The sequence below is a fragment of the Psammomys obesus genome, unplaced genomic scaffold (genome assembly GCF_907164565.1).
Source record: "Psammomys obesus unplaced genomic scaffold, mPsaObe1.curated_primary_1811, whole genome shotgun sequence".
NCBI lineage: Eukaryota > Metazoa > Chordata > Mammalia > Rodentia > Muridae > Psammomys > Psammomys obesus.
In genome coordinates, this window is record NW_026594184.1 from 5,540,534 (window position 1) to 5,550,242 (window position 9,709).

General features: G+C 45.1%; 1 long non-coding RNA gene across 2 annotated transcripts; it reads left to right on the forward strand.

Annotated features, from left to right (window-relative positions):
- Nucleotides 1-6,493: 6,493 nt before the first annotated feature.
- On the forward strand, nt 6,494-9,632 carry LOC129684806 (uncharacterized). 2 transcript variants are annotated; one of them, XR_008721400.1, is made up of 5 exons: nt 6,494-6,859; nt 6,991-7,166; nt 7,343-7,478; nt 8,041-9,151; nt 9,502-9,632. It is a non-coding gene; the product is annotated as an uncharacterized LOC129684806 (long non-coding RNA). The 2 variants fall into 2 exon arrangements; XR_008721401.1 differs by lacking the exon at nt 6,494-6,859 and having other exon boundaries at nt 6,958-7,166.
- Nucleotides 9,633-9,709: the final 77 nt, after the last annotated feature.

Below are 9,709 nucleotides of genomic sequence, written 5' to 3' on the forward strand. Positions count from 1 at the left end.
TCTGAAGCCAAACAGTGGTGCACAGTCCTTTAATCCCAGCACTCAGGAGGCAGTGACATCCCTGTGAATTCAAGGCAGGCTGATCACAGAGTGAATTCCAAGACAGACAGATCTGTCACACAGAGATATTCTGTCTGGATAAATAGAAGAAGAAGAAGGAGGAGAAAGAGGAGAAGAACACAGGAAGAAGAGGAAGAAAAGAGGAAGAAGAAAAAGAAAAGAAAAAAGGAAGAGGAGAATGTTTTTAATTAATTTATTATTTTTTTCATTTTAATTTTTTTTTATTTTTTACATTAATTACAGTTTATTTACTTTGTATCCCAGCTGTAGCCCTTTCCCCTCTCCCCTCCCAATCCTACCTTCCTTCCTCTTCTCCTATGTTCTTCCCCCAGTCCAATGACAAGGGAGGTCCTCCTCCAAATTCCATCTGACCCTATCATGTCTCATCAGGACTGGCTTCATTGTCTTCCTCTGTGGACTGGTAAGGCTGCTCCCTCCTCAGGTGGAGGTGATCAAAGAGCCAGCCCATAATTTCATGTCAGAGAAGGTCCCTGTTCCTATTATTGGAGAACCCTCTTGGACACTGAGATGCCATGGGCTACTTCTATGCAGAAGTTCTAAGTATCTCTATGCATGGTCCTTGTTTGGAGTATCAGTCTCAGAAAAGACCCCTGTGCCCAGATTTTTTGCTTCTGTTCCTCTCCTTGTGTAGGTCCTGTTCCCTCCAGGTCTTTCTGTCTCCCCCTTCTTTCATAAGATTCCCTGCACTCTGCCCAAAGTTTGTCTACAAGTCTCAGCATATTTTTGATGCACTGCTGGGTAGAGTCTTTCAGAGGACCTCTGTGATAGGCTCCTGTTCTGTTCCCTGTTTTCTCACTCTTCCTATGACCATCCCATTTGCCTTTCTGAGGATTGATCGTCCTCTTTCTTGACTAGCTTCCTTAGGTGTACAGATTTTAGTATGTTTATCCTATAATACATGTCTAATATCCACTTATAAGTGAGTATATGCCATGTGCGTCTTTCTGCTTTTAGGGTACCTCAGTCAGAATGTTCTTTTCTAGATCTCACCATTTGCTACAAATTTCTCGATTTCTTTAAGTGCTGAGTAGTATTTCATTGTGTAAATGTACCACAATTTCTGTATCCATTCCTCAACTTATGGACATCTGGGTTATTTCCAGCTTCTTGCTACTACAAATAAAACTTCTACAAACATGGAGGAGAATTTTTATAATGAAGTACTGCATCACATCTACTTAAATGTTCACAGATTTTTAAAAGGACAAGCAATAACATGGGTTGGCAATTTATAAAGCAGTTACAGTGCTCACACATTGTGAGTGAGCTTGTTTAAATGGCAAGGCAGCTAAAGCAACCTCCCCTCTGGGCTGTTCCTCAGAAAGCTAACTGTAGAGTGACCACATGCCCCAGTGATTTTTTTTTTTTTTTACTAAATGTGTATCTAAGAGAATGAAAATGCATGTGCACATATTCATACATTTCAAGACGAACTGAACTTTGAACATTTTCTTCTACGTGAAAGATCTCAGTCAAAAATATCAAATACTTAATCAGGCCTGACGACATATTTTGTTATCCTAATACTTAGTAGGTGGAGGCAAGAAGGTTACTGAGAAAAGATTGCAGATCTCCTCAGGCCAACTTGCAAAATATGAAGAGTACAAGGAGAGGGGACAGAGAGACAGATGTTTTCCTCCTCCTCCTCCTCCTCCTCCTTTTTCTTCTGTTTCTTCTCTCTCTCTATTTTTGAGAGGCTCTCACTCTGTAAGCTTGTTGTGGTAATCCTCCTTGATCAGCCTTCCAGTAGAAGAATAACACAAAGTCATCTACCAGGCCCACTTTGAGTTCTATGTTTTAAAAACATGAATTTTGCACTATGAGACTGATACATTGTCTTAGACACTCTTCTGTTGCTGTGAAGAGACACCATGACCAAGGCAACTCTTAAAAAAGAAAGCATTTAACTGGGACCTGGTTTACAGTTTCAGAGGTTCAGTCCACTATCATCATGGCTGGGAGCATGGCAGCAGGCAGGCATGATACTGGAGAAGTAACTTAGAGCTACATCCTGATCTTCAAGTAGAAATAGAGGAAGGGGACTGGGCTTAGTGTTGGACTCTGAAACCTCAAAGCTCACCCCCAGTAACACACTTCCTCTAACAAGACTGCACCTACTCCATCAAGCCCACCGCTCCTAATGATTCTAACTCTTTCCAAATAAGGCTGTTCCTTGGTGTCTAAGCATTCAAATATAGGAGCCAATGGGTGCCATATTTATTCAAACCACCACACATCAATAAAGCTGTTATTTTGATCATAAACATCATAATTTGGTATTTTCTGAAAGCAAATATCTAGATGGAAGAAAATAAAATCAGCAACCGTATGCACTACCTACGGGTAGTACAATGTCACTTTGTAGATGCCTTCCTTAATGCATGATGAGAGCTAGATAACAGGTGCTGAAGCATCCCAGACAACTACATGGGGAGCTTTGTTAGGGGTTCTGCTCGGGGTCCTCGTTTTTACACCAAGGATATAAAGATAAGCAAGGCATCAGTATATTTATTCATTTTTAATATTCTATCTATCTATCTATCTATCTATTTATCTATCTATCTATCTATCTATCAAATTAGCTTGTGTGCATGCACGTATGTGTGTGTGTATACAGTGGAGGTAAGAGGATGACCTGACCTGCAGAGTTGATTTTCTCCTTCTATCATGATGGTCCTGGGGATTGAACTCAGGTTATCAAGCTACACAGTAAGGGTACCAAAAACTTTACATTTGGGTTACAAATAAAGAACAGTCTCTTACTGAGAAAATTAATAATGTCACAAAATTCCTTTAATGGAATGTACTGTGGAGAATACTGGGCAAGAGAGCAGGTCTTTATCATTGACCACTTGAAGATCAGGAAATAAAAGTATAACAGGACATAGTATACACTTTTCCTTGGCTGTCCTGGACCAGGCTGGCCTTGAACTCACAGAGATCCTCCTGCCTCTGCCTCCCTGAGTGCTGGAATTACAAGCGTGTGCCTGGCTTCTTTATTTTTATTTTTTAGACAGAGTCTGTGTAGACAACCTTGGCCTGGAATTTATAGAGGCCGGCCTGCCTCTACCTCCTGAGTACAGAGAAACCCTGTTGTATAATTTTAAAAATGAAGTGGGGTTTTAGTAGCATATTCCAGGGTCTTTTCTGAGACTGACATTCAACCAAGGACCATGTATGGATATAACCTAGAACCTCTGCTCAGATGTAGCCTGTGGTAGCTCAGTAACCAATTGGTTTCCCATAGTGAGGGGAACAAGGACTATTTCTAACAGGAACTCAATGACTGGCTTTTTGACCTCCCCACCCCCCAAGGGAGGAGCAGTCTTGTTAGGCCACAGAGGAGGGCTTGGCAGCCAGTCCTGAAGGTAGCTGATAAAACAGGATCAGATGAATGGGGAGGAGGTCCCCCCCATCAGTGGACTTGGAAAGGGGCACGGTGGAGATGAGGGAGGGAGGGTGGGATTGGGAGGGAATGAGGGAAAGGGACATGGCTGGGATACAGAGTTAATAAAATGTAACTGATAAGAAAAAAATAAAATTAAATAACAAAACAAAAAAATAGCATATTCCTTTATGATTTAATCACTAGTGTATTTAGAAAAGGTTTATAAAACATGCTTTTATTCCCAGCACTAGAAAGTCAGTGACAGGAAATCTCAGAGAGTTAGAAGCCGGCCTGGTCTTCAAAGCTAGACCAGGACAGCCATGTCTACACAGAAAAACCCTGTGTCAAAAAATCAGGAAAAAAAAAAAAACAGAAAGAAAGAAAGAAGAAAAGAAGGGAAGGAAGAAAGGAAGGAAGAGAAGGAAAAGGTTTTTAATAATAAAAATGCTTTAGAAGTACAAACTAGTGTTTGTAGGGTCTGATAAAGAGAAAATAAGATAGGAACAATGAGAAAACTGAGTCATACAGAGGTTTAGGCGATTGCTTTAAATGTTAGCTCATTTGGCTTATTTTATTTGGTTTACTCTTGGAAGATTGACTATGTATGATATTTTATCATCACCAGTTGTCACTGGTTTTCATTACTGTTATTATTATTATTATTATTATTATACCTTCAAAAAGCAAAAAACATTTTTCACATTTAGCCATAAGTCCTTTTCCACTAGATGAACCTAGCTAAAGCAAGTGTCCCTTGCTGTCCCTGGCTGCAGCTCTAGATTACCTTTGCTTTCCCTTGAACCTGAAACTTGAGGGTAAACTGAATTTTTACTAAACATCAACTTCTAAGTTGTTAATGCGTCTTTGATTTTAACAGATTTTGTTTAGGAGAGGACAGTAAAACTCGAGGACAGGTGGATTAAAAAAATTATGGGATACACTGCAACTGAGGATTTAGGACTGTTTTGTTTGAAGTGTTACATGTTTGAAAATATTTGATGTTTCATTCTGCTTGTGGTGGGAATTTTTAATGGCCAGCAGCATTTATTAAAACCAATCAGAAGGTGTTGCAGAACAATGTGTAAAAAATATTGGGACAGGGGATTCTTTGTAAAAATAACAATGACAATGGCATGTAATCAGATCTGAGCAGGCACAGAAATCACCATGTGACAAGGATAATTTTTACACAGTGCACAAGTACACAAAAACATCACTTTACCTTTTAGTCCAAAAGGGATGCTTTAAAAAATGTATTTATTGAAATTGCACTGTGCTTCTCCTTATATCATGACCACCAGTTATTTCCATTTTTTTTTTTTTTTGTAATGACTGAATAGTATTCTAGGGTGTATGTGAACCACATTTTGTTTAATCCATTCATGAGTTGATAAAAAATTTTTTTTTTCTAATTCTTGGCTAATTGTTTTCTGTGCCGTGCTAAGAAAATATTTTAAATTACTAAATTAATTTCAAAGTAAAATTACACCACTTAAATCTGAAAGAATGCTGGGTATGATGCTTTTATCCAAGCACGCAGGGGCCAGAAAAGCAGGTGTATTTTCTTTGAGTTTTAGACCTGCGTAGTGTGTACAGAGAATCACAAGCCAGCCAGGACTACATAGTGAGACCCTGTCTCCAGAACAAAATTAAAATGAGTACTGATAGGCTTTGAGTAAGACACACTAATATAGTCTTGATCAATTCTTCGGTATCATCTTTTCATGTTTTCTCTATATTTCAGGTTTCCCCTTCAAAAGCAAAGCAAAACCATCGACCATGTAAGCAGGACTACTGTACATGTATATGTAAATGTTCTGGTCCCTGTGAACTATGGGAAGTCATAGAGCAATTAAAATGTGATAGTGAACAGGCATTTTGGGAGGACCTAAATACTCCCCGTAAAACTAAAAAGCATGAGGGTGTCTGCTTTTAAACCTATAATCAAGCGTAAGGGTTCACTATTGCATGCAACATGTAGGGCTTTCACCGTGTTTGGTTTAGTTTAGTTTACAAAACATGTAACTAGGTGAAAAAAATAAGGGCATTTAAGTACACTAGAGTATTAGGGGTCAAATCAAGGACCAAATGCAAATTCAACCTGGTGTTTAGCAACCAGGATAAACAGATTAAAAGAAGCATTCTCAGAAACCCAGGGACTATCTTGTAACTGGCCAACAAGGAAATACACAGCATCAATACATATAATAGATAAAAAGCTGTATATGGGTTTGCTAGCACTCCATGGTAGTTGCAATTCAATGTCAGTTCAAGAAAGATGCCACATTCCTGAGGAGACTGTGGAAGAAGGATGAAGATACATGTGCGTAGACCAGGGCTTCTAGATATGGTTTCCGTACAGTGTCAGCAAAGTGGTCAACATCTGCCAACCCTCAGTTACCCTAGGGGGTTCACAAGAGCAAAGCCTGGCACTAGCACCTTGCAAATGGCCTGGTCCTCAGGCATAGGCACTGAGCAGCTGTGAAGGCAAGTGAAGATGCACTGTGCGCTTCTGGATCACACTGGTCAAGTGAGAGGGCCCAGGCTCAGAGGAGGCCTATGAGGAGAAACCTGGGGCCCTAAAACAACAGCTCCAGGCCACAGTCCCCTCAGAGTCCAAGGGGGTCAACGTGTGTGTGTGTGTGTGGGGGGGGGTTTACAGGACCTTCAGGGCTGAGCCCTTAAATCAACAGGTCCAGGGCCTCAGAGTGCAAGAGTGGGCGTGGGGTGAGGGTAAGGGTGAGGGTGGGGGTGGGGTGGGACAGAGACCCTTCCTTAGTCTACTTTACAGACTTGTCTGTTTTGCAAGCTCTCAGATGGGGGTCTAACTTTCACTCCTCCCAAAGCCCGAGGCAAGGGGCGGAGGTAAGTGGATGCAGGTCTGGCTCCAGGATCCACACAGGGCGGGAGGAGGAGGGAGTGGGAGGTGGGGAGGAGGGAAATCAATTGTGGCAGGGGTGTTGTTGGGGGTGGAGCACTGGAGACCCTGAAGCCTGAGGGCAGAGCTGCAGGAAGCTAGGGGTAGCACTCCGCAGCAGCGCACTGATCTGGCTCTGCAGCAGGTGAGCAGGCCAGCCAGATCACTGGCGGTGACTGCGGTTCTGTTGGCTGCTGTAGCTGTGGAGCTCTTGTCTGGCCTGGCGGTGCCACTGCCGCGTTGGGTGGCGCCACACAGCTCCGAGAGCGCCTTCTGCCAGGGGCTCACACCCACGCTGTTCACCTTCTTCGACCTGGCCTGGCGGCTGCGCACGAACTTCCCCTACTTCTACATGGTGGCTTCCGTGATGTTCAGTGTCCGCCTGTAGGTGCGGATCGAGTGAGCAGACCTGCCACCTCAGCGGACCCTCTGGCGGAAAGGGCCATCCTCGCCACTGGTGCCAGGGGTCTGCAGTAAGGATAGTGATGGCAGGGAAGTGAAGTGCCTTGAGACTGCGGAGGGGGAGAGGGGAGGGGCGGAGGGGGAGAGGGGAGGGGCAGAGGCGGCATGGCCCGGGTTCCTCCATTTTAGGTCTCTTGCACAGGGTCCAAGGAACCACATCCCATACTGCAAAACCCTTCACAGCCCAGTCCTTTTCCTCAGCATCCGGAGAACCACCAGAGTCTGGCAAACCTGTTACCTCTCATTGGCTGAAAGAGGGAGAGCCTAAAAGAAGGGGTGTTACCACAGCACTTGATTTTCCAGGCCCTGTGCCTGAAGGTAGGCTGCAACAGGTTGGGAGGGGAGCTGCCTGGTGTGTGTCCATAACCTCTAAATACCCAGACGACTGGTTTGTGGGAATTGGGATTATGTCCAGGGACAACTGCTGCCTAGCCAAAGCTGGGAAACTGAAAAATGGGCAAGGCTCTCCCACATTCCCTGTGCTTCTGTGATAGGGTTTTGGGCAGCCATGGCATCTTGGAGGGTCAGCTCATCATCAACACACAGACACGGAGCCCCTCCTCCCACCTTCCAGGCTTCCAGTCCCTTTTCTTCAGAGGCCTCATGAGATGTCACCTGAACCTTGACTGGGTGAGGATTGGGGCAGTGAGCTCCCAGGAAGGCCTAGACAAGTAAAAAGATTTGTCCATTGGTCTCTAACTGTGTGAGGTGGGCAGATAAAATGGGCAGTTCCTTTATGAACCAATCCCCAGGCCTGTCCCCTTATTGACTGGGAGCCCTAAGGTTACTCTCTGCAGCAGCTGTGCACAGACCTTCTCCAAACTGCCTCCAGGGCTATGGGGATGGGGCAAGAGACTGGCCTCTGCCTGTTTCTCCCTCTTCTGCCCTAACCCGGTCTGAGGGTATTCCTGAGGCTGTGTATCTGTAGACAGGGAAGAGCAGGAAGTACTTGCTTTCAACCATCTCTTCTCCCCACAAGCTGCTTCTCCACCCACCCTGTCTGCCCAGGCTCCCTGCAGCACCTGTTATGACCCCCACCTACACCCAGGTGTCCATCTCCTGACAATGAGCAGCCTGGCTGCTGTATGCCATGCATCTGCAGATGTGGAAAGGACTCCAGGAGCAGGCAGCTAGGGTAGAGAAGGGGAGTGCACAGGAGGCCAACTCTGAAGTCTCTCCCTTTCTTTTGCAGGACTTGGTCTTCTAGGTAGTGGCTCACTCCTTCTCTGACCATTTCAAGTCAGATCCCCACCCAGAAGTTCCACTGTTCCTGTAGCAGTCTGTGGAGAGGCTGAGTGAAGAGCTGCCTAGAAGAGGAAGGGCCTTTCTGGTGGGACCCAGAGGGGTGGGGTGGCCCAGGTCTCCTGTTCCCTGCATAGAAAAGATGCCAGTGTACCTTGGCCACTGGTACCTCCTAGCAACACCGTGAGCTAGATGTGTTCTCCAACCTAATGAACTAGATGGGGCTCAAGGAAGGGCCTTGGATTTGCCCTAGTTACACAAAAGAGAAGGGAGGCTCAGCCTGTCCTGGACCTGTATTCTCCTACCCCTCAGTAGTTTCTTTTTGACCTGGCAGGATATTAGGTTTGGGTGGGAGTAGAAAGTTTCCAAAGGTCCTACGGAGAAAGAGGAGACCATGGGATAAAGGAGCTGGGCATCTGTACTTCCTTGCAGTGATCTAGAAGACAGGTGAATAGCCGAGTTCATGAACAGAGAGGAAGGTTCAACAACTCCCAGAAATGTCTAGTTCTCCCCATAGAACCAAATCTCACTAACTCTCTGGTGCTTGACCAAGGACTCCTGAGTAGTGTGTGGTAGTGGGCTGCAGTGATGATGTCATTGTTGATTATAAGGTCACAATGTCACTGGGAACCTGAGGAGAAGTGGGCTGACACCCATGGTACGGACCTGTTTCTCTGTTCCCAGGTTTGAAAGTCCATCCCTGGCATCACATGGGAATTCTCATCCAGATAAGCTGAGGACAGCCTGTCCAGGAGGCCCAGTGTAGCCTAGAAATTGTGGACTGTGGGCCCAGTGGTGTCAGTTTGGAGGGAAGCAAAACTAGGACTCAGCTTTGTGTTCCTGACCCATGATGGCTCTGAGTTGTCAGTGAGCTTCTGTTTTTCCTGTCCCCTTGACTGCTTTTGTTCCTCTGCCCTTGCTTTGAGATGGGGTAGTGAAGCACTTGATTTGCAGTCTGTATTGCAGGCAGCAGAGCTTCAGTCAATTCAGAGACTTGACCTGGCTGACCGTGTGTTGCCTTGTGTGATGAACTTCACATGGACAACATTGTCTTCTAAGAGGTGCTGTTTCTGATGTTGTCACATATTGTCTCCCAAAGTTAAAAGAAAATCCGTGAGTTCTGTACATCAAACACTGCGTGGCTGCCTCCTGTTTCTACTTCGAGCCATATTGTCCCCTGGTGGGAAAGTGAGTGGGCATAGGACAGCAAGCTCCAAGCCAAGAGAGCCATTCAGGGAAACTCTCCTTCTTCAGAACCCCCTTCCAGATCACCCTTGACAGGACGCATGCTTCCCCCTCCCTAGCCCCCACATACTAAATGGGCAATAGTTGAACAGATCCAGAATGTTCCAGTTAGTCTCATCCATGTTCAGAGAAAGAGACTGAATCAAAGGCTTCTCATTCCTTCTAGGTTCCGGAATCAAGGTGTACAATTCAAGTTGAACCTCAAGATTAAAGGAAAATGAAACAGCTCTCTGAAGGCACACTGTCATCCCAGGACCTCTCTGCAGTAGTAAGGGGTAAAGTCCTCATGGCCTTTTGGCAGGTAGCTGGGTAGGAGCTCCTGAGAAGATGAACACCCCACCAGGTGCTGGATCTGAAAGATGCCTGCTTTCCTC